Source organism: Patagioenas fasciata, chromosome 12 (assembly GCF_037038585.1).
Source record: "Patagioenas fasciata isolate bPatFas1 chromosome 12, bPatFas1.hap1, whole genome shotgun sequence".
In the NCBI taxonomy this organism is placed as follows: domain Eukaryota; kingdom Metazoa; phylum Chordata; class Aves; order Columbiformes; family Columbidae; genus Patagioenas; species Patagioenas fasciata.
Window position 1 is genome coordinate 12,162,840 of NC_092531.1, and position 22,782 is coordinate 12,185,621.

Genomic DNA, 22,782 nt, shown 5'->3' on the forward strand with positions numbered 1-22,782 from the left:
GAATAAGACCTTAATAATCTTCAAGACGTATATAACCGGGTCTCTAATTCCTATATCTAATCTGATTGATGAGTGAGAATTATGAAAATATATGAAAGTATATTTAGCCAGAATTTTGAAGCAGTTTTGGCCTGTGGCTAAGGCTCTGGCCTGGATTCAGAGAATGAACTATAACAAGACTTTTATAACTTTCCCTGATCCTAATGCTCTTGCAAACACTTCTACATGTTTCAGTTTTCTCAGATGTAAAGGGAAAATAATGATACTTACATTAATTTGAAATGTACTTAGACATCTGTCAATTAAAAATCTTTTTCTAGTTGTTTTTAATCTAATTGATTCTCAAATCTGTTAAGTACAATAATATTCTCAAGTGCTGTTCCTGTTACATTAGGAGGTCAATGCAAAGACCCTATGCCTGGATCATTGTTTGAAGTGTTTCAGGATTTAAGAAAAGATGTGCAATTAAAGCTTAGACTCAGCAAAGTCTTACAAATGAACTCAATGTAAGTGATGGGATTACCCTTGTATTTAAAATTAAGTGTATACATAACTTGTGTGTTTAAATGCAGAAGTTCAGGTTGGCTGAGAGAAACATACTGCATACAGAAACAAAGCAAGAATAAATACTAATTTTCCTGCACAGATGTAGGTGCCAACCCTGCCCCTGCCCCCCCTTAGCCTTGTAACTTGTCCTCCATTCATCAGCTGGTGTGTTTATTTTTGCTATATGTGATGTGACTAGCAGAACTTAGGCAATGAAAACTTTTTAATCAACTGAAGATCTCTGGAAGAAAAAAGAGGACCTGCTCCACTTCTCAGAATGCAAGGTCAAGAGTTATATACACACACCTAGAGCCCAGTTGCATTTAGTTAACTTTACAACTAAGAAAAGGAAACATTTCTTCATACAACCTGTGAAACCCAGTGCCACATAGAGTCACTGAAATAAATAATGTCTTACCAGTAACAGAAACAGAACTAGATAAGCATATTACCATCAATAATCTATGTACTCATGCAGATTATAACTCTGTATCAGATCAGACAGCCCACTTGTGTAAATCAGAAGTTACTTCCATCTGATGGACATTACTACTCTTACCCCCAGACAAAGCATTGCAGAAATGTGTTCATATGCACTCACCTATCACCAGAGTATGAAGGTTTTCAACCAGTAGATATATGAGCAGTCCTGTATTTCAGTACCTAGAACACAAAATCAGAAATGAGTCTCTTACAATCACGAATTGTCTCTCCAGCCTCACGTTGTAAGACAGGACGTGCAGTAAAGACTAATGATAACTTGGAGTAAAACACATACACTGCTATGGAGTAAGAGAGGTGGAAAGACAGCAGAGATTTTTGAAAGATTATCTCAGCTCACCTCAAGTTTATCAATATCAGTGAAGGGCATCATCTTATCACAGAACTAAGACACAAGACTGAAAACAGTCCTACCTCTGCTAAATATTTCCCCAGAGACATGGCCTTCTCAAAACCTCTGAGCTCACTCTTAGTATTCCTGAGAAATGCCCTGGGGAACCATGGGATTTGTGGCCTTGTATTTAAAGTGCTAGCAGCATTTAATAGCGGTGGAAATGAGATATGAGTTATTCCTACACTCCAAGGAATGAATAGGAAAATAGGGAGAAAAGAGAAACTACATATTTGTTCCTAATTGTTATTTATTTTCCTTGTTTATTTCACTTCATTCTTTATAGAGGCAGAATATGCTCATTTCCTTTCTGCTTTTGAGGCTTGGTTAGAGAAATAGAGTCAGTTTACATAAGGATTAGAAGACAGACAAGTCATGGGAGAAGGAAGGAATGAAGCATACATCAGCAGACAAGAAGATACCTGAAACTTAAAGGAGACAGGGCAGTGAAGCTGCCCGCATGGCTTCATCACTGCGAGGTGCAGCTGTAGACCAAACATTGTACTGTCTTTGAAAAGATGAAAGGAAACAAGGCAAAGCGACAGGTACCTAGGATGCCGACCTGGTGCTGGCCCTGAGCAGGTGCCTCAGCACTCACCTGGTGAGGGCACTCTCTGTGTTGTTGCACGCAGCTTGGCAACCAGAGGTGGATTATGATGTCACTCGAGCAGAAAGTTATCTGCACCCCTCACTGACTACCAGGAGGTCACCTGAAAGGCAGGTTGTATCTGTAGTCATCTATACGCTTCAAATGTCTGTCATTTCATGGTAACTACTTCTGTGTGTGCTCTTACACTCCACTAACCTGTCACAGCAGGTAAATTGGCCTTCTCTCCTGTACCTGTAACTGCATCATTAAGTTCCTCTTACAGCAGAACCAGAATGGTGACAAAGGCCGTTCACACAGCAAACCTCATGGACTGAGGTTTCCCTTTCATTTGTACCTTTTAGTAACATATTTTTGTACCTGGCTGTCCTTAAGAAGAACACCAGTAGCTGCCACACTGAAGATATAGCTATGTTTCCTTACACTGTTTTGTAAGGCCACTCCAAAATAAGAGAATACCAGCTGTGTCAGGAGAAAAAATGGGAAAGAAGCAAGCAAACATGAGAAAATGTGGAAAAATATGAGCTGTTATAATCTGTGGATGTCAGGAGTTTGCATCTGAGAGCGTTAGAGAAAGAGAAGCTGAAGCTTAGGAAAGGAAGATTAGTTCAGCAACAATATTTGACAAGACCAAAAATGAGATAAGAAAGAAGAGGAAGGAAAACAAACAAAACCCAAAACTCAACTAAGGATACCTCTTAGGGCTTGGTAAGCTAACACTTTCAGAATGCTATGGGTTAGATTTAGAGCTTTTGGTTTACAATGGTTTTATTGAAGTTAAGAGCAGAGTCACTTTCTTAGGCTCAGAAGGAAATTTCCATTCAGGAAATTCATAATCGCAGCCTTCAGTACCAATCAAGAGGAGAAGATGGGATTGTTTTCATTTTTTTTAAAATTGCACAGGAGGTCAGTAGAATGAAGGGCTAATTACTCTACATAGGTAACTGTGGGGTGCACTAGCACTAACGGCACTTTGGATATGCTTTGTTCTAAACCATCAATAAAGAAGATATAGTTAATGATGAGATCACATTGAAAACTGTTAAATACGTTATGGCCTTTTCAAGTCAGAGAACTACAGCACCAGAAAAGGATTTTTATGAGCTAGTCTGCAACTGCTTTAGCAAGCTGTTCAAAATAATCTAGTTATTTCTGTGTTCATATAGATGGTTACATTTTTCTCATTAAGATACAATCAACTTGCATTAATTTAAAAATAAGTTTATAAGTTACAGCCAGCTTTATCAAACTCTCAATTTTCACATCTATAGATTCCATTCCCCTGTTTTGTCAGGTTCAGATACTTTAGTTCCACATCTAAACTTGATTCCTTCTGGGAAGCCTAAACAACTGTATATTTAGCTCTCTGGTTTATTTTGTCAACAGCTATGCTACTTACTTTTAATCCTTATACTGCAATGTCCATTTTCTATCCAATGTAAATTCAGTGTATTTACCACCACTTCTAAGCACCAAAGGTAAGATACTATCAAGCCCAACAGAAGATGGTATATGGCCTTAGGGAAATCAGCAATATCAGATGTTAAATCACCATCAGAAACTATATGGGTTCTGGTCTTTGCATCTTGAAAAAGAAATAGTAGGGTTAGAGAATATATGTAGAGAGCAGCTACAGTGATCAATGGTTTGCACCACTTGACTGACTTACAAGGAGAGACCAAAAAGTCTAGGATTTATCAATCTGGAGAGAAAATCAAAGGCGAATATTACCAGGATTCTCAAAATGATGAAGGAAGTGTGAAAAATGAATGGAGAAATTTTATTCACAAAAATCCTACAATTTTGGGGCTATTAGGAGGCACTGAATGAACATGTAATACAAAACAGATAAAGTACCTCCTTACCCAGAGGACGGTACGCTTCCTGACTTTGTTGCCACAGGAAGTGGCAAGGACAGAGTGTATCAGCATGTTCAGAAAGGAATTATACAAATTAATGGACAATAGGTCCATAAGTAGATAATATACACTGATTAATGTTTGGCTGTACACACTGACAGAGCAACTGCAGATGCTGGGAGTGTAAGGAGCACAGACCCCCAGCAAGTGGCTGGGCTCACGTGTACTCTCCTGCTGCAAGGGCAGGAGCCACAGAGCTCTGGACCAGGAAGGCATTTCTTATCTCCTTATTTAGATGCCCTTAAGAAACAGTCACTTTATTTAACTGCTCACTAAGGAAATGTTACCTGACCCATACACCAAAACCTTCAAGACTGCAGCACACAGGTCAGTTATTTCTGAAATGTGCAGACATATTAGGACACTGGAGGAAATCCATGTGGAGATGGCAGAATGCACTAACCTGCATTGTATGTACATTAGGAATGCGTAAATAAAAGAACACTATTTCTGTATTTATTTCAGAAGATGTGATCAACAGTGTTACTCATGTTTATTTGGAATACAGTACACTGGTGTATATACAGAGTTTTTCACAATTCAGTAATTGTCCCACCTGCAGAAGTCATACCAAATAAAAGCTTCACATGAAAAGCTGTTAATGTGTCAAACTAGTACACAAGTTTTGAGACTGTGGGTTCTACAATTTTTTTTTGAGACATAACATTGAGAAAAAGCATCACCATCCTTCCTGTGAGCAATGAGCATAGCAAGTTTCCTGAACAAAAGCCCTTCGTTCAATAGAAGTTCTCTTAAAACCACAAGGAGCATAGAAATATATCTTAAGCAATGCATCTTAAATTTTTCAGGATATATTACAAACACAGCTGTACAAACATTAGCATATGAAAAAAAGAATTTTAGCTAATTAGCACACGAATCATCATTTTAAAACCCCTTTGGTGTCATTTTTTGTTTCAGTCAGAACTTAAATTTCAATTGCAACTATTCTGGGATATTTATTTTATGGTAATCCACTTCTCAAAAGTTTTAATCTACTTTACTTTCATTGAAAAAGATGTTTCTAAAATGAAACATCTGACTAAAAGAAAAGTAGAAGGTTTAGCATTATTGGGCTTTAAAAAATTTACACATATGAACCTATGGCGGTATGCACATCAAAAGGAGAAAAATTAAGGAAAAAAGCTATAATGTGCTTAATCCTGCCAGCAGGACAACTGTTTTTTTCTGAAATAGACGTATTACAGCAGCTTTTAGACGATTTCAAAAGTACAACTTATCTTGACCATAGAACATAAAACACTGATTGACGTCTATATAAATTTCGACACAGGATATTTATTTTCATACATTGCTGCATTCTATTGTTATGAATGGGAAATACTTATGAAAGATGATTCTCTGAATACCATGTCATTCTGATTAGACCATGAATATGTTGACAATTCTATCAACAAGATTTTGGCTGTGGATAAGAGAGTCCTTTTAATGAGAAGGAAATTATTCTGGTTTCATGATACCTTCCTTCCCTGGGTGCTCAGATATGGAAGCGGGTAAGAAGGGACTTTAGCAAAGTTATTTGCTAAAACATAAATGTTAAGAGAGCATGTGAAAATCTGGAAATTCATGGAATTTAGAATAAATGTTGGCACTGAGCAGCAGCTTCTAGCTCTCTACACTGATTTACCAGTCTTTCAGAGGGGTAATGACAGATGACCTTCAATTCAGCTTTAATATCTTCACTTCCAAAACCATAAGGATTTGCTAAATTTTGTAGCCTTCTAGGAAGGGTGGTTATCCCTAGAGCAGAATCAAGCAAGAAATTATGAAGCTCCTCCATAAGACTTTTGGGTCATGCCATCAGCTTCATCCACAGAAAATCATACTATGCTATTCCTCTAATTAGCTGATACAACTCTGAAATAAAACTAGTTAGTTCTTCTTATTTCCTCCATGTTTGTTCCAGCATCTGTCTCTTTTGGTAGTTAGAAATCCAATCTGCAGCTCAAATTTCCTCAAGGCCAGTTTATATCCATTTGTTTGTGTTTAATTGTTGTCTTCTAAATAGAACTGAATTTTTGGCATTTTCTCCCATGGATGTATTTATAATTCACATCTCAGATTTCATTTTGCTAGGCCAAATAAACCATTGCCCATTTAATTTCTTCTTACAGATAAGCTTATCATTCCCATGATCCCAATAATTCTTCTGTGGTTTTGCTGAGGCTTGAGTTCCCTTTTCTTCAGCAAGGAAAATTGGAGTTGTACATGGTACTCAGATATAGCTTTATCATGCCTTTTCAGGCACAAATACTTCATTATTTCAACTGGGAAGACTTGGTCAGTCTCAAATGCTGCTTGCCCTTTTGTGCCTGGTACATACTGCTGGGTACTAGCTACCCTGTGATCACCCAATATACTCTGGTCTGTCCCTTCCTCCATTGTTTCCAAACAATGAGCTTCCAGTTTATGTCAGAAATTGTCAGTGATCCTGAAGTGCCTGACCTTGTGCTTCATTCCATTAACTTTCAGCCTGTTCCTATGCCTAGAGGTCACCCTCACACTTCCTGTAAAATATTCCTGCCCTTTTTACATTAGCAATGCATCCCAACTGTGTATCATCATCAAATTTCCTCAGCCTTTTTATGCCAAAGTCATTGATAAAGGTGCAAAGCATATCCAGTCACATGAGCGATCAGCAAGGAACTTCATTTGTAACCTTCCCGGCCAGCACCTCCCCTCTCCAGAGAAGCCCGTCTCCCTCAGGCAGCTCCCTACCCGCGGTGCTGTACAAATCCCCAACTCCTACACTCTGACTCTGGGATCCATCCCCTGTTGCTCTCTGGCAAGTGTTTTGCTGCATAACATCTACAACAGATACAGACAAGCTAGTATTTTAAATACCTGTTTAATGGGCTGTGATCTAACTTTGGCAAGCACATCTCCTATTACTTGGGTTTTTTTTAATTTTTATCTTGAATTATATTTTGTCTTTTACACTTGTTCTTGAGCCTTGAAAGCACATTATATCCGCTACAGGAGAGAGCATGGAGTGGCATACATATTCAGATCCTGAATTATATCTAGTCTTGAAGAATATTTTTAAATAGCTTTTTTCCTCATTGCATTTCTGTCAATGGATTAGAGCAGGTGCGTCAAACTCACTTTCACCAGGGGCCGCATCAGCCTTGCGGTTGCCTTCAAAGGGTCGAATGTAATTTTAGGACTCTATAAATGTAGGAGTAATCACATTTATACAGTCCTAAAATTACATTCGGCCCCTTGAAGGCAACTGCGAGGCTGATCCGGCCTCCGGTGAAAGTGAGTTTGACACCCCTGGGTTAAAGGACAGAATGCATTTCACAGAGATTGCTCAGTACTTCCTAATTCTAGATCATTTGATTGAGATCTTCACTAGAAAGATACAACAGATGCGAAAAAGCTTCTACACAGCGGGAAACAAAATAAAATAACATTGTAGCTGAAAAGAGAACTTGAAGGAAATATGGTTGAACAGGGAATGACTAGTCATTATTTTTCCACAATAAAAGAATAAAGTATGAGTACCACATAATATGAGATACAACAAAAGAATCTGTTGCCATAGAATATGTGGAATTCAAAAGTAAGAATGATTTCTGAAAGGGATTTTATCAGATCATGAAAGATAGACATGTCCATGTCTATTAAAACCAATAACCCAGCACAAGATACGCTTAAGCAGCCAATTTCCAAAATTTGAGAGGGTCTATACCTGACCTTACCAGAAACAGCCACTGTTGGTACTTGATTAAATGAATACCTGGTCTGACAGTGTGATTTTTCACTGTAAATCATGACTGGGTGGAACACCCAATACAGCTCATTCATTTAATGATCTCCAATGGTTCATCCATGGCATTGAACAGAACACAGGCCCCTTCATCAATACATAGGGAACATCCCTTAAAAATTATTGGAACATATTTCCATATTCTATTAATCCACCACACAAATTCCAGAAGTCTGTATCATCCTATTTTATCATGCTTCTCAACAATTTACTCAGCTCTCTGCTGAAATGAACTTGGTCCCAGATCCCCCTTACACAGCACAGAAAGTATTTCTTCCCTTTAACTTTCACATTATTTGAAATTGTGTAATAACAAAATATAAATAACTAGTCGTGTATTGGAAGCCATGAAGATCAATTTTACAGAAAAACCTTAGCACTTTGATGTACTCAAGTGAAGTAACTCGTGCCCAATAAAAACTCTACTTGACAGCATACCTGTAAGATCCAACACACTCCAGAGACTTCAAACTCAGCCAAAAATATGTTTCCTGCTGAAGCATAAGACAAAGTCACAACCCCCAGGAGGAGGCTGTGGGTGGAAGAGAGATGAGAGCTGAATCATTTTTCTCCCCAAATCAAGGAACTGTTTTGGCTTCTTTGCTGAGGTAAATTTGTGTCTGCATAGATAATAATAAATAAATACATCATAATCACTGTGGATTTATGATGCAACTGAAGCTATTTGAGCTCTTTCTGAAAGCAAGGCTGGGAAAATAAGCTGGCAATTTTTTTATGTATCAAATGCCCAACTAAAACAAAGTTAAATATAATTTCTTTTATTCATCTATATTTAAAACAAAACCAGCCACAGCTGGCATTAAACCCATGGTGTGTGGGCAGCTATATTATGTGCCCACTTTGCAGACTTCAGAAGAAACCCTCCCAGGCTCGTTACAACACTGACAAAGCAAATCCTACCCCAACTGATTCTCACACACTCTTGGCAACCAGTTATCTTCCTGCTTATTTTTCTGTCTTAAATTAATGTTCCAAATCCTACACCACTAGCTACACCTTGCTGATTTGTGTCACACTTACAAACACAATGAAATCATTAGAGGGTTTCTCCAGATGAGCTACCACTGAAATAAACCTCACATTTTATTTATTTTGTTTTTCCTGAAAGGAAAAGATGTGGCATCTTAATTTGGATATCTGTTGACTGGCGTAGCAAGCTGACTCTGTGTCTAAGATCATAGCTGCTTCCTCTACAGATGTTAAACTTTTTGGAGCTCCTGTGGTAACAGGTCGAGATTCAAAATATTAGGAAGTAATACCATGATATTTCACTGCAGTGGACTTTATAAGATCAGTTCACCTTATGAATACTGTTATTTGCTGAAGTGATGTTCAACCTCTCATTAAAATAAGTGTTGTTTTTTCCTTAGCAATGCCTTTCCCATCACAATGAGAGATTACTGGAAGCTACTAATGGTGCTATTTCAGTCCTAAATTCCCAATCATCTACAGCTTTGGTATATAAAAGGACACAGGAACCTGCTTTGGGAGCCCTACCAACATGGTATACAAGAAATACATACCTCAGGCTTCACACCGTTTTATTGCCAGCTTTTTACCAATTCACTTGTACATTTAGGTAGACTTGCTTAAATTAAAAAGGTACAGTATATGTTGCTTTTCCATTCCTAAGTTCACCACAGGACTCTAGATCTCATCCTTGTCCCTAAGCCTTGCAGAGATGAGACAAAGGAAGGAGACACAAGGAACCCAGGCCATTTCAGTTATGAATGCACAGCTTTTAAGTGCTCAATGAATTGAATTTGCTTGCACCTAAACATAAACTACCAAAACGACCCAGATTTTTCACATACGGTAAAAACAAAGCTTTGGGCTGACTTAGCAGGAAGAACTCAACAAACAGAACGAACGGGATTAAAAACTTTTGTAACAATATTGGCAGTTTTACCAGACTCCACATTCAAAGCTGACAAGAAGATATTCTTAAGAAAAAAAGATTCTCGTATCTTCCCTAGGGATGGTGGCACATTTCTAAGTGTATCCATGAACAAGGCCCAAAAATTCATCCTTATTCACTTGCTGAATATGGCATTTCTCTGTTGTTAGTGTTGCAATCAGAAGTGCCAGCTTACTTAACAGAAAGTGCATTAAATTGTCATGGTAATGTGACTGAATATTAACTATCACAACTACTACTTGAGGCTCACATCATGAATGGGAGTGACCACGTGGACCTTAGCGCCTGAAGACCAAACACAACCAGGAGCCCTTCACCTAAGCACTGCCAAAGACTGCGTGCACAGAAAATTTCAGATGACAGCACAAAGAGGATGGACGGCACATACAAACAAGCAGAATGAGCAACATGAGACCACTTTTAGTCATGTTAGTTCTACATCTATGTATTTAATTTTCATGGGTAAGATAATGTGTCACTACCAGAAGCCTAGCTCGCTGGAGTGAAAATTTCCCATTCTTGCTAGAAGCACTACAAATGCATATATGCCCACCTATGAGATCTGTAGAAGGTTTGGAGAGCCAGGAACAATATACCGCACAACATGGGATATGCTGTGAAGTTCCAGCTTCCCTGAAGCCCACAGCAAAATTCCCATTGATTCAGTCAGAGCCAGGACTTCCTATCAGTTCCCAAGAGGTCAGCTGTGCTGAGAATTGTGAGCTGTCTGCATTGCAAAAAGCGAGTATCACCAACCCTTCAGCTTGCACTCACTCTTCTTGTGATCGTTTCTGCATGTGGTGGTTTTCGCTTTGCATGCTTTACAGATCAAGAAGCCACCAAAGTATTCTGGTTTTGTTTTATTTATTTCACGCAATAACAAGGCATGCTTAGTTTCTGTTTTCCAACCAAAAGTGCTGCAGAAGTGGAAATTAGATAAAACCTCATAATTCATCTGGTTTCCCACCCCCCCACCCAGCTCTCTTTCTGATTACCCATTTGTTGCAGCTCAGTTACTATAACTTTTCCATGCTCCAAATAAGCTTCAAGCCTTGTTTCTTCAGCTTCAGTTACACATTATCAACAGAGCTTAAACTGTTTTTGCCTTACCGATGCATGTATTGAATCTAAGTACAAATTTAGATTTGGATTAATTGCTGTCCCCATATGGACAGAAGTTGACTATGGAAAAACATCCCAGTTCTTTGGCAGTGCTGATCCTGACAGCTACCACCATCAGACCCTCAGGCCTCCACAGCCACATAGCAAATAGGAGGAGAATAAGAGGATCCGCATATATGGATAGAGCCTGAGCTGCAGGAAATTTTGCAAGTTTGGTTTGCTCAAGTTCTTGTGAATTTTCCCATATGCATGTTTTTGCACCCCCTGAATTTCGCTTTGAGTTTCAGGTTTGAACAAGAATGTTAAACGCTCAAATTGAAACTCACTTAAAACCATTAGGTTTTATTTGAAAAACTGTAAGCAGGCTTCAAGACATTTGAAAGGTGCAAAATAAGGGATTTAAGTGAAACTAACAACAGACAGTTTTATGTCTGAACACAGAGTAAAACTTGAAAGCAGGCAAGTTTTGTGTGATTCCATAAGAAGCGTTTCATGCAGCAGTTCTCCTGGGCTTACTCTTGCTCTGTGCAGCAAAATGTGCTCTCTGCACTTGCCTAAGATGTTGCAATTATTTTCTCTTTCAGCCTCTCCTTAATATTTCTCCTTCTTACTCTCTCTGGAGCAGAACCAGCACCAAGGCCTTTGGGCAATGAACTTTTATAATAATTCCCCAGCAATCTCCTCTTCTATTTCAGGACCTAAGGGGTTCCTTGCTCATGATTATGCACCATCTGTCATTATCTACAAAGACTAAAATGCCAAGGATGGCCTTCAGCTGTCAGCTCTGCCCCTCTGAACAGGGTGTTACAGGATGTCTCATTCAGCATTTGCAGCCACAGGAGAGGGGAGATTCTTGCGCTCAGAGCAGCGAATAGCCTCCACAGCTGCAGAACACAAGAGGCCCAGGGAACTGAGGCCAGCAGCTGCGGAAGCAAATTTTGGCTGGATTTGTCCATTATTGTTGATGTACATAAGGCCTGAAAATCAGTGTCAGGAAAGAGTGCACATGCAGAAAGACTCATGGTCTTAGTTTTCATATTTAGCTATGCAACTGTATAAAAGTTAAACCCTGCTTTGATGTTATGCCCAATACTGTTAGTATTAATAAAAACTTATGCCAGCCCTTCCAGTGAAGTTGTAAAGGAAAACTCTGCACTGCCACCACCTCCTGTTTCAACTAAACCAGTCTACCAGTGCAGTAATCATGACTTGAAAAAGTTGTCACAAGCAAAATTAAATGAAGTTAGACATCTCTTCTTTCATACTGCAGTATGTATGAAGCTGGGAACATTATTTTTCTCTTACTTTGACTTAAGCACCAGCTACTTACTGTCCTAAGTTACCCAGCAGTGTATCTGTATGCCCAATCTCATTGCAAAAGTTCATCTTTCAGAAGCTTCCTAGGAGACCTACATGAAGACAACAAAATCTAACGCGCTGTTCAGCAGTATACCTTTTTAGTACTTCTGGCTCTGTCACCAAATTGCTTGAGTATTCTTGTAAACTCTGAGCTAACTCATTATTTTTTGCACCTTGATTTCAACTCCTGTAAGCCAGAGGAAACTCTCACCTAACTTCACACAGATGTGTGTTTAGCACACGACCCACTGATATTCTCAGGTGTAATTTCAGAACATTATTAGCAATACACCTAACCCCAGAATGAGCTAGAAAGATATTTCCCCCAACATGTTCAGGCATACACTAGGCACAATCTTTCCATTTCCTTGCAGCTTCAGTCTGAGGTGAAGTGGCAAAGACCGCCCTTCCAAATCTGATGTTCTGCAAAGCAGTGGCAGATGCAGCATTCCCTACTTCACGTCCTACAGAGCAAGCCAAAACTTAAGAAAGACTTGCTCAGGAGCTGGATGACATTGGCAGAAACAGATCCATTCAGCCAGGAGAGCCAAAGAAGGCAGAGAGAGCACCAAAACCACCACTTTTCTCCTCCTGGCTCTGCAAGTAAGAAAGGAGACCTGAACAATGGAGGCAGCAGAACAGGATTACACTGGGGTCATTTGGTGTAGTTCCCAAACAGCTGCTAACAGATGCCTCTAAGCAAAACTTGCTCTGCGTTGCTGCTACCTCATCACCCTGGAGCCACATACCCTGTGGTCAGTTTGGCAAACTGCTTCATCCAGCCATCAATGGGCCCACGAGTGAGGCCCAGACTCCACTGGCTCCCCCATGTTTTGGACCCATCCCCAGAACCAGTAATTATTCCTTTGGCAGTGCTTGCCTGCCAGAGAGCACCTCCTGTGGGGCTATAAGAAAAGTGCAGCTAAGAAAAGGGTTGATATAGAATGGGTCAGCTGACAAGCAGAAAAGGATCAAAGACCACTTCACAAGCACAGGAACAGTGGATAGTGAGGCAGGAGAGGACACCAAAATGGGCAGATCATGGGAAGGGACAGAGAATTTCAGGAACAAGAAAAGAAAAGGACTATTATGACATGGTAGCTTCCAACCTATAGTTTGAAGGCAGCACATTGTAACATTTCCTGTGACACAGGAAATTAAATATTCTGAGGAGGACATGGAAAACAAAGCACAGTGTTGCCATCAGTGTGATCCCTGTTCAGTGTTGCTGTTGATAAGCCAACACAGGCTGGGTAGCACAGCTCTCTGTCTCCCTTAGCTAGAAGTTAAAATTACTTAACCTGATTCCCCTCCTTTTTTTTTTTTTTTTTTCTTTTTTGTGGCTGCATCTTAGTGCAGAGGAATTTGGCTCTGGAGTTGGCCAGCTCTAGTGGGCTACAGCATGAGTAGGCATATTCTGCAGCCAAGATAAAATGGTTACAACCCATTTCACTACAGACAAGTGAATACTACACAAAATGTCCCCAGCGCTACCTGTGACTGAACTGGCCTCTGATTCTTAGCGCTGCTCATTTTGGTGCTCTTGCCAATGGGATGGTGACAGGCATGTGGAGGGATGCTCACTGCTGCCTTCTGTGCTGATCCTGTTTCTGAGGGTATGAGCTTCTAAAAGTGCAAATCTGCCATGCTTCACAAGTACCCAATATGCCACAAAAAAAATAAAGATTCCTGCTGGAGATCAGATGAAGGAAAAGACCCTCCTCTGAGAATCAGAAGATAATGAAATTTCTTCATTTCTAACCAAATAAACACTGGAATGTTTATTCTCTGGTCCCTATTTCATGTACATGATGATTTTGAAATATTTCTGTTTATGATATGGTGCAAAATGAATGTTCCTTACACACAGAAATAAACAACCCTTTTTCTCCTTGCCATACACACACACACACAATTCTAGTAAGAAACTTCCTTCCACATCCTTCCTTCCTTTGTGGTTGTGAACTCCTCTGGGGCTGACACAGCTCCCAGCAGAGCCAACAGAATGCTTGCCATTGCATTCAGTCAATATGATTGTGCCCTTTCTAGTAACAGGCAGAGAGTTAATTGAAGAGAGTTGAAAATGTATTGTAGGAGACAGGAGTAAATCAAATTATATGAAAACATTCTCACGGTTTTGATTTACTTCACAGAAAGAAGCGAAATATTAGACATCTTATATTACTTCATGTTTGCCTGAGGGGCAAACGTGGGGCAAACGTGAGGTAAACGTTCAGAAAATTCTAAAAATGTAGCAATAAGCTGCTTCTACTAAGTTCAGTATGATTTCTGCGTTACTGAGAATACCCTGTTATTCTAAGATGCTGAATAGCTGTCTCTAATCCTGTTTCAGAGGGCAATAGATTCCATAGGTTTAGATGGGCTATTCCTTTGCAAAACTGAAATTGGAAAACTAATTAAAATTGTAAACAGGCCTCTCAAAGCAATAAACCAGGCAAGTTTGTAGTGTTGCTGACATCTACTGAACGAAAGCAAAATTGCACATCTTAGCAATGGGAAGAGGGGAGACACTTGGCCCTTATTTATTGTCATTTTAGTTTTCAGATGCATTTTATGCATGCTTGCATATTTATTCTTTATTTTGTATCACTATTAACTTGCTTCATTTAACATCACTGAGTCAACAGAGAAGTCATAGGGAACATGTAAGAGGCAATACAAGGGGCATTCAGGAGACAGCTGCATCCCTTTCGTAAATGCTGCAGACTTGTTCTTGTAATTGCAGAAGTCTGGACTCCCAGATTGAGACACAGCATCAGGTGTATCGGGATGCACATCTAGTTCATACTGACTGCACATAAGCCCTCAAATTGTGGCAGCTGAAGTCAAAATCCACATAGTACAAAATACTGGATTCAGGAAACAATGCTGCACAAGTGATATTGAAAAATTATATATCATTTGTTTCCTATAGGAAATGGATAATTCAGCTAAACTGTGGCAGAAATAAAAATATCACCACTAACAGAATGGTACTCAAAATAACAATTCAGAGATACTTTCTGATCTGTGTTTCTGTTGCCATGATGACATATGGTAGTTATGCCATTCAAGGCAGCTCAAGAAAAAAATTTGCTGGTATCTCTTGTATTATAAAGCATATTCTTTCTCCATGCCAAACAAAAGAACTGACAGGCATCCTTACAGCAGCAGAACAATAACCATTACTACAGATCTCATATCTAGGGATTTCATCCTACAAAGTTAACAGGAAAGTTCTGTGTATCTCAGTTTGGGTAACAGCAAAAGTAATTCATTGGGGCAGCGGGCAGAGGGAGGAGAAAGAGGAAGAAACAACATAAAATTCTAACAGTTCAAATGAGTTAGGATAATGATTGTGAGCAGATTTGTGTTTCTCCACTTCTGGGTGAATTTCTCATCACTGAAGATACATGCAATTTATAGGATTATAAATAAAAATGAATTTGTTCTGTAAATATTTGTAACATAGGGCAACACTACCAATAACACAGCTTAATTAATTTGCTTTTTGTAACAAGAGAAACATCCACAGTCACAATTAAATATCACATTACAAGATTTGATCTGTGATGAAGTTGTTATGAAATGCCGCTCCTACCTTGACAGGGGCAGGATTTCAGTGTCTGCAAGGGTTTTCATGTTTGTTTTTGCAGATTCTGAAATGGATATAAACATAAAATGAGCTCTTTGTGTAAAGCATCTGCTGTATAAAATATCCTCATTCTTGGTCACACAGGGCTAAACCCCCACTTTTTTATGTAAGTAGGTCCAATGAATAAAACTGATATACACTCAGCTCCCACTTAAGTTATGCTCTGAGTACCACACATAGATAAAAAACTGCAGCACAGTGTTGAAAACACTCTCCCAGTTGTTCTCCAGCTGAAGGTACCTCATTTCCATCTATGCTACAGTTATCATCTTGACTTTTTTTTGGTACCTAAAGCGTGGGTTCTATGTGCATTTTGCTGTGCCACAGTCTTGGGAGGGCTATGCAACTCAGCACTTCTCACACCAGGGTCCATCAGAATTCACGCAGTCATGACTGTCTGATCCACCATATGTTCTCATTGCCCACACTGGCCTCCTCAGCAAAAGTGGTTGCAGCCTTGCCTTTCTGGAGCAGGAAAAAGTGGGTTATATAGCTTTTCCACCACAATAATCCTTGTGGTGGAAAAGCTGTATAACTGGAACCTAATCTTTCCCTTCCACATGTCAGACAGGTTAGAAACCCAGGCTTGCTAAACTGGGTAACAGCTTCCCCAGAGGAGATAAGCTTGTACCAGTACAGAATAGTTTGCAGGCCTGTGCAAAACTGTTCTTCAGAAATACAAGAAACGGACTTGAAGGAAATAGGATTTCTGCAGTAAAGGGATTTAACTCCAGCTGAATTCTAGAGCCGCCCTAATCATTGGATGGTGTGATCTCAGGGAAATGATACTCACCTAACATCTGAAAAGAAATACCTAGGAACCTTTTCTCATGTCGGACTGCAAATCTAGAGTACCTGGAGGGACTTCTTTACCAGCTCTCTTTTTGCTTTCTAGTGTGATTTGGACTTTGCATGGCTCTTTCAGAGGGGACTTCTCCCATGCTGTATAAGAAGCCCTGGCACTTAACTAATGGCTGTGCCTTTCACTCTGTGCTCAGACTTCTGAAAACTGCACACCATAGTGCTCAATGCTGTAACATCTAAATCTCAGAAAATCTCCTAATGAAGCGCCATTTATACACTCATATCAATCCACTTTAAATGGGCATTTAGGAGGCTTACGTATCTAGCAAAGAAAAATCGCATGGCCTGGTACTTGAATGGAGTTCTAACACAGTATTATATTTAAAAATACACAGAGCAGAAATAAAAATGAGGGAGTGGATATATTTGAACAACTGTTCCTGAATGCAATTGTTTCCTTATTCTATTATAAATCTATTTCTGATTACCTAAATAGAATGCTGAAACGTTTAGGTTTCTAGAAATAACTTGGTTCCAAATATTGAGTCTCTGAAAAGGTTCACTCTGGCTTGTACTCATTGAAAACCAAGGCACTCAAATTAATATCAACATTTTGGCAATTCTAATAACAAAGACTGCCAAAAGTATGTTGTCTATCAAATGTACATGGAAGAAAGATGTTAGAATATTAAGAACAGATGTCACGGATATCTTTGAAAATACTCATGCTCCCTAAGTACTCTGTAAGGCAAGATGGACAAAAGCTCATGAAAGATGAGATTAACGTATTTTGTCCAAATGCTTCCAAATGCCATATGTGTATGTAAACTTACTTATAAAATATGTACATTTAAAGATGTTGGAACGGAAGATTGTGTCATAATTTGATAACGGCCTTGTATCTTAAAATTTAGAGCTTTAACAGTTCAATAACATATTAGAGACTACTTTTTATAGTCTTTTATTTAAACCACTTTGTTCTGTTTCAGCAAAAGTGTGCAAGATTTTCCAGTTATTGAGTATTCATTTATTTATATTTTAATTATTCTACTGACAAAGGAAATTTACAAAAAAACTCCTATTAGAAAACATTTACTCAACTCAATGCAAACAATCTTTACATAAAATAGCTTGTCTAAAATAAAAAGACCACTTAATAAACCTAAGTATCTTGAGAGTTTGAGCAGCCACAGAACATGCTTTCATCCTCTGCTCTAGTTATTTTCAACATTGACAATTCCAAACAGTAAAGCTTAAGCCAGTTTTGAAACAGAAAAATGTCAGGGATTGGCCAATTTACTTACTTATTCATAAACATAGGAAGCATCAGATTCTTTTTAATTGACATGATTAAGAAAATACCTCACCTCTAAAGCTAGTGTTTCCAGATTTGGGGCACGGAAAATCACCTTACACAAATGAACCCAAAATTGTCATAGGACAGATTGAGGTGGTGGAGCATTAAAAACAAACAAAACAAACCCTATTGAGTATTTTGAGGCTCACAATAAAACAATGGGCAATGACAACACTGTGTTTCTTATGGGATGATATTTTTAAAACAACCACCAAGACACCTGAACAAAGCAGTTTGAGGTAGTGATCTTGATTTTTAATTTTCTTACTGAAATCAGTATTTCAGTAAGAAATGGATCACAGATCTATAAAATATGCCATAAACTTGCATTCACTTGAGTACGCAGTGCCAAACAAGACTTTTAAAGTTAGAACCTGTGTGCATGCTACACTAAAACACATTTTCTGAGGTAAAAGACTATTTGATGTTAAAATGTGCTGAACTCAGAAACGTGATGTTATGGATGATATACAAGTAATGTAAATAACATAATAACGAAACAAGACAATAATAATGGAATAACGGAACAACACAACCATAATGTAATAATAGTGACAACAGTGACATTTTCTGTTTGTTAAAGTTTTTAAAACAGTGCTCATCTCTTCTTACCATGTAGTGCTGACAGGACAACAGCGACACAATACTGACAGCTACAACAGTAACTCCTCGGCCCGGGGCAGGCCGGGGTGCCGAGCTCCAGCACGCCATGGAGACCGGCTCTCCTCCCACAGCACACATCTGAAAAACACGTTTGATTTCCGTCAGCACCAACATGTGTGAGGGCTTCATTGGAAAGGATAGATTTAAGCCTGGTTTTGCGAAGCACACTTTTACAGGCTTTGCTGAACCAGGCCCTAAACCATGACTTCTCTTTTTTTAAATCAGCCCCTTACATTAACAGATGTGAAGGCAGCCTTGGCATATATAGATGGCTTAATTTTTTCCCTTTGAATAACCTGGTTATATCCAGTTTCCGCAGCAATTCTAGGAGTGCTTACATTGTTTTCTTTCATTTCCCTCTTTTAATAATACGAAGCAGACGCGGTGCGTCTGATTTACCTCAGGAGGCAGCAGGAGAGGAAGGTGCTGCCGGCTCCTCCGCGGAATGCGCTGAGGGGAGTGCAAGTGGGCGCTGCGGTTGGAGTTATTTATTTTGTTAATATCTTTGGACCCCAAGGGCCCCATTCTCTTTCTCCCTGGCTGGTCTCCAGACTGAGGCTGTCAGCCAGGGAGAGGATAATATCTTCAGGCTACAGCCCATTTAAAGTTCTCCCTCAGCTCTCGCTGGGCTTTTCCTGCAGCCCAGAGGAGGCCATGCCAGCTCACCTTGCTGCGCAGCCACCACGGCCAGCCGGCACCATGGCCCTGTCTCCTGGGTGTCCCCACAGGGCCCGGGCTCCCCAGCCTGTCCCCCACGCACCCACAGGGCCCGGGGGTCACTCCCTGAGCCCCCAGCACACAGCAGATGCGGGGCAGCTCTGCCGCCATTCCGATTTCTGTCACCGTGGGTTTTTCCACCCCCTCACAAACCAAATCTCCAGGCCAGTACTTGAGGCTGGGACTGACCCCTGGCTTGGGGGGTGATTTGCAGGGAGGTATTCCTGCTTTCTGCGTTTCCCTTCTCCTTAAGCTCCCTAAGGAGGTCTGATATTTAATTAAAGCATCACAAAAGAGCTACATATTTAATTACATGATTATGTCAGATAGCCCAGCTTAAAAGAACATCATAAACCCACAGAAAAAGGTTTTAATGTTGGTGTTAAGCTGTTATCCAGAAATTTCAAACAGGCCAGCTATATTCTTCGAGGAATGAAAACAGAAGTATTAATAGTATCAGGCAGGGTCACGTACACCTGTATTTTTTCAGAAAAAATATCAAAAGACATCTGAAAATCCTCATAATATTAAAAATTTATCTTGGTTGGTTACTCCAATGACACAACGATGTACTACCTAGCATAATGTCATTCATTAGCAGGGCTTCATTAACCCAGGCAGAGCTCGGCACTAATGAGGCTACATTGCCTCCAGTGCCCCGAGAAACCAGGCAGCTTTCTGGAGTGCTGCCTGCTGCCACGTCTCTAATGGCGTTACACCAGGAATGCGCTAGCTGTATATATAAAAAAGTAGTTGCAATGTTCAAACCCTGAAGCAAGTTCCAAACAGGACCATGTTTATGAAAAAAATAAATAAAAATTGTTTTCTCTCTACCTTAGAGTTTAAAATTACTATGGTAGTCCTGAATGACTGGCACAACAACAAAAACCGCAAAATGCCTTGTATGGCACAGCTCAGCTCTGCAGTGGGGAACAAGGGGATCACGGGGGGCATCGACTTTCCAGTCAGAAGCGCAAATTGGGATTTTTATCAAGGCCATGGCTCCATCAGATGGCAAGCTTGGTTTTAAGCACTTAGTTCTGACCACAAACAAAACACTATGGCAGGTGAAACAAATGGCTACACTGGTTCAGACTGACCCCACAAGTTTCACATGTGTTCCAGTTCCTCTGAAAAACATGTTTCTCCTGCCAGGCTGTGTGCTGGGTCAGGTAGTGCCTGTCCTTACACAGCTGGCGTAAAATCATAAATGCAGTATAACCAGTGCACTGGCTTCTTTGGCTAAATAGACAGGAATAATTTGTGTATCCATGCGCTATCCTGGGTGAATCAGTACTGTCGAGTGATCCTGTATTATGCAGCACCAGTATTACTAATAGTAAAACCATAATCTAGAAAAATATTACAGCCTGCCACTGCAGCAAGAAAAGTGGAGAGTTTGTCCTTCAGTAAGTCTCTTGGTCTCCACTGGCTAGAAACAGCCAGGTGGTCCTTGATCAAAGCCCATGTGCAATGTATTTAAACGTGACCTGATTCAGGGCAGCCCTGTGACATACACCACTCCTACAAACATCCATCTCACTACAGTGTCCAGGCAGCAAAGTATGGATTTCATATCGGGTTCCATGGTAAAGTGTAATCTAACTCTCATGTCTCCTCTACTCCTACCAGTGAAGCTATTTACTTAGACTTCAGTGTAGCAGGGAACATAAAATTAAGTATAGTCTAGGCTTAAGCGTGACTGTCATGCTCCCCTTCCTGACACATGGCTGAAAAAAGATAGTGCAGGCTTTCATACTGATCTCCACATCACTGAATCTTAGAGCCTCCGAATATTTTTGAGCTATCCTTTCTTATGCATCAACACTTGACAGAGTTCTCTGGAGCACTTGCCTCCTAAGCTGTGGCAGAGAATTACGGACCACATACAGAGGTTAGACAGATGTGACACAGGCTGAAACACAAGCTGCTGCTCCCTCCAGACCTATGAAACTTTATCTCTCATCTCAGTTTTTAAAAGGTAGGAAATGTGCAGTTCGGGTGACAGTCTCCCACAGATCCTCAGTCCACCACTAAAAGCACAGTCTGATCTCACAAAACAAGAGGCAGAGCCCCTTTTCTGTGGAAGAAGAGTGTGACGCCTCATAAGACAGTCATAATGAGTGAAACTGGAAATGGTGCTTAGCTGGTTCCCTTTATGCTAAAAGCCAAACACAATTGATAACCCTGAGCAACTACTTGCAAGACAGAGACCATAGTTCCTCCAAACATTTGGCTAATATACTTTACTTGTACTCTGTTGTGCAGGAGGATTCCGATAGCCCAATAACAATATATGCTGTGTTGGTTTTGTTGTTTGTTTGCTTTGTTGTTGTTTTTTTTTTTCCTTTTATCCTTTTTTTTTCTTTTTTAACAAAGTGCTATTTATAAAGGAACAAATTGTAGCTTTACCATCTAATGAAATATTTACTTAACTTTTTTCTACATCTTGCTTTTTAAATTTTTTTTGTGCATATAATGTAGGTACACAGCACATGAGTACAAGTCAGCTTGTATTGTATGTATGTAAAGGTTTATCTTTAGATCTCTACAAAGCTCCATAATTTAAGAAATAAAAATACTCAAATAGAAGAATGACTTAACATTTTAAATGTACATAGGCCAAGTGTCTCACCAGCCACCAAGTACAAACCTATGAAGTTCCGTTCTTCTCTACTGCATGGCAGTTTGAGTCAAAGAAGGGATCAAAACATACAGCTTGAGCTCTTTTGCCTTTACACAAAGAAAGCACAAAAAGTATAAGAAGAATTTACACCTGATACAACTGATTTGAAGTTACTACTGTTTCCTACCAGCATTTTTCATTCTTGGGAAAAAGTAATCCATGTTGGAACAGGGCACAGCTGATAAGTCAGGCCCAGATGGCCCCCATCCTTTCAGCAAGATCAGAAAACAAAACTGAAAGAGATAACCAGAACAGTCGATGTATTTCAGATTCAAGATCTGATGAGCAATTCCATTAAACTCCATGGGAGTTAAGGTAGCCAAACCGGACCCTCAGGTTTTCATCACAGACAAAACTGAAAAGAGCTGCTGCCCTGTGAGAGCGGGGGAAGCTGCAGTCAGGGCACGGGGCAGCACACAGAGCAACAGCAACACATCCCGAGTACCCATTTACCTGGTCAGCGCAGCACTTTGTCCAGTGGAGTTTTAAGCACCTGCAGACGAGAACTGAACACTTTCCCATAGGGAATCATTCAACAGATAATCCCTCTATTGAAAGACCTTCTGCTTCATAGCCACAATCTGCATTTTCCTCTTAGCTTCATCCCATGTCTTTCTTCAAATGCATCTCTCTGAGTAATAAACCTCTAAATAATTTGCCTTCCTCCTCTGTGCTCCTGTAACAATAAATAGATTACACTGTCTGAACTATAACACTACAAAT

At 39.8% G+C, this 22,782-nt stretch overlaps 1 long non-coding RNA gene across 1 annotated transcript; it reads right to left on the reverse strand.

Annotated features, from left to right (window-relative positions):
• Positions 1-1,145: 1,145 nt before the first annotated feature.
• LOC139829024 (uncharacterized) lies at positions 1,146-22,782 on the reverse strand. The gene is made up of 4 exons (XR_011741193.1): positions 22,513-22,782; positions 18,606-18,734; positions 15,779-15,836; positions 1,146-1,209 (listed from the first exon to the last, which is right to left on the reverse strand). It is a non-coding gene; the product is annotated as an uncharacterized lncRNA (long non-coding RNA).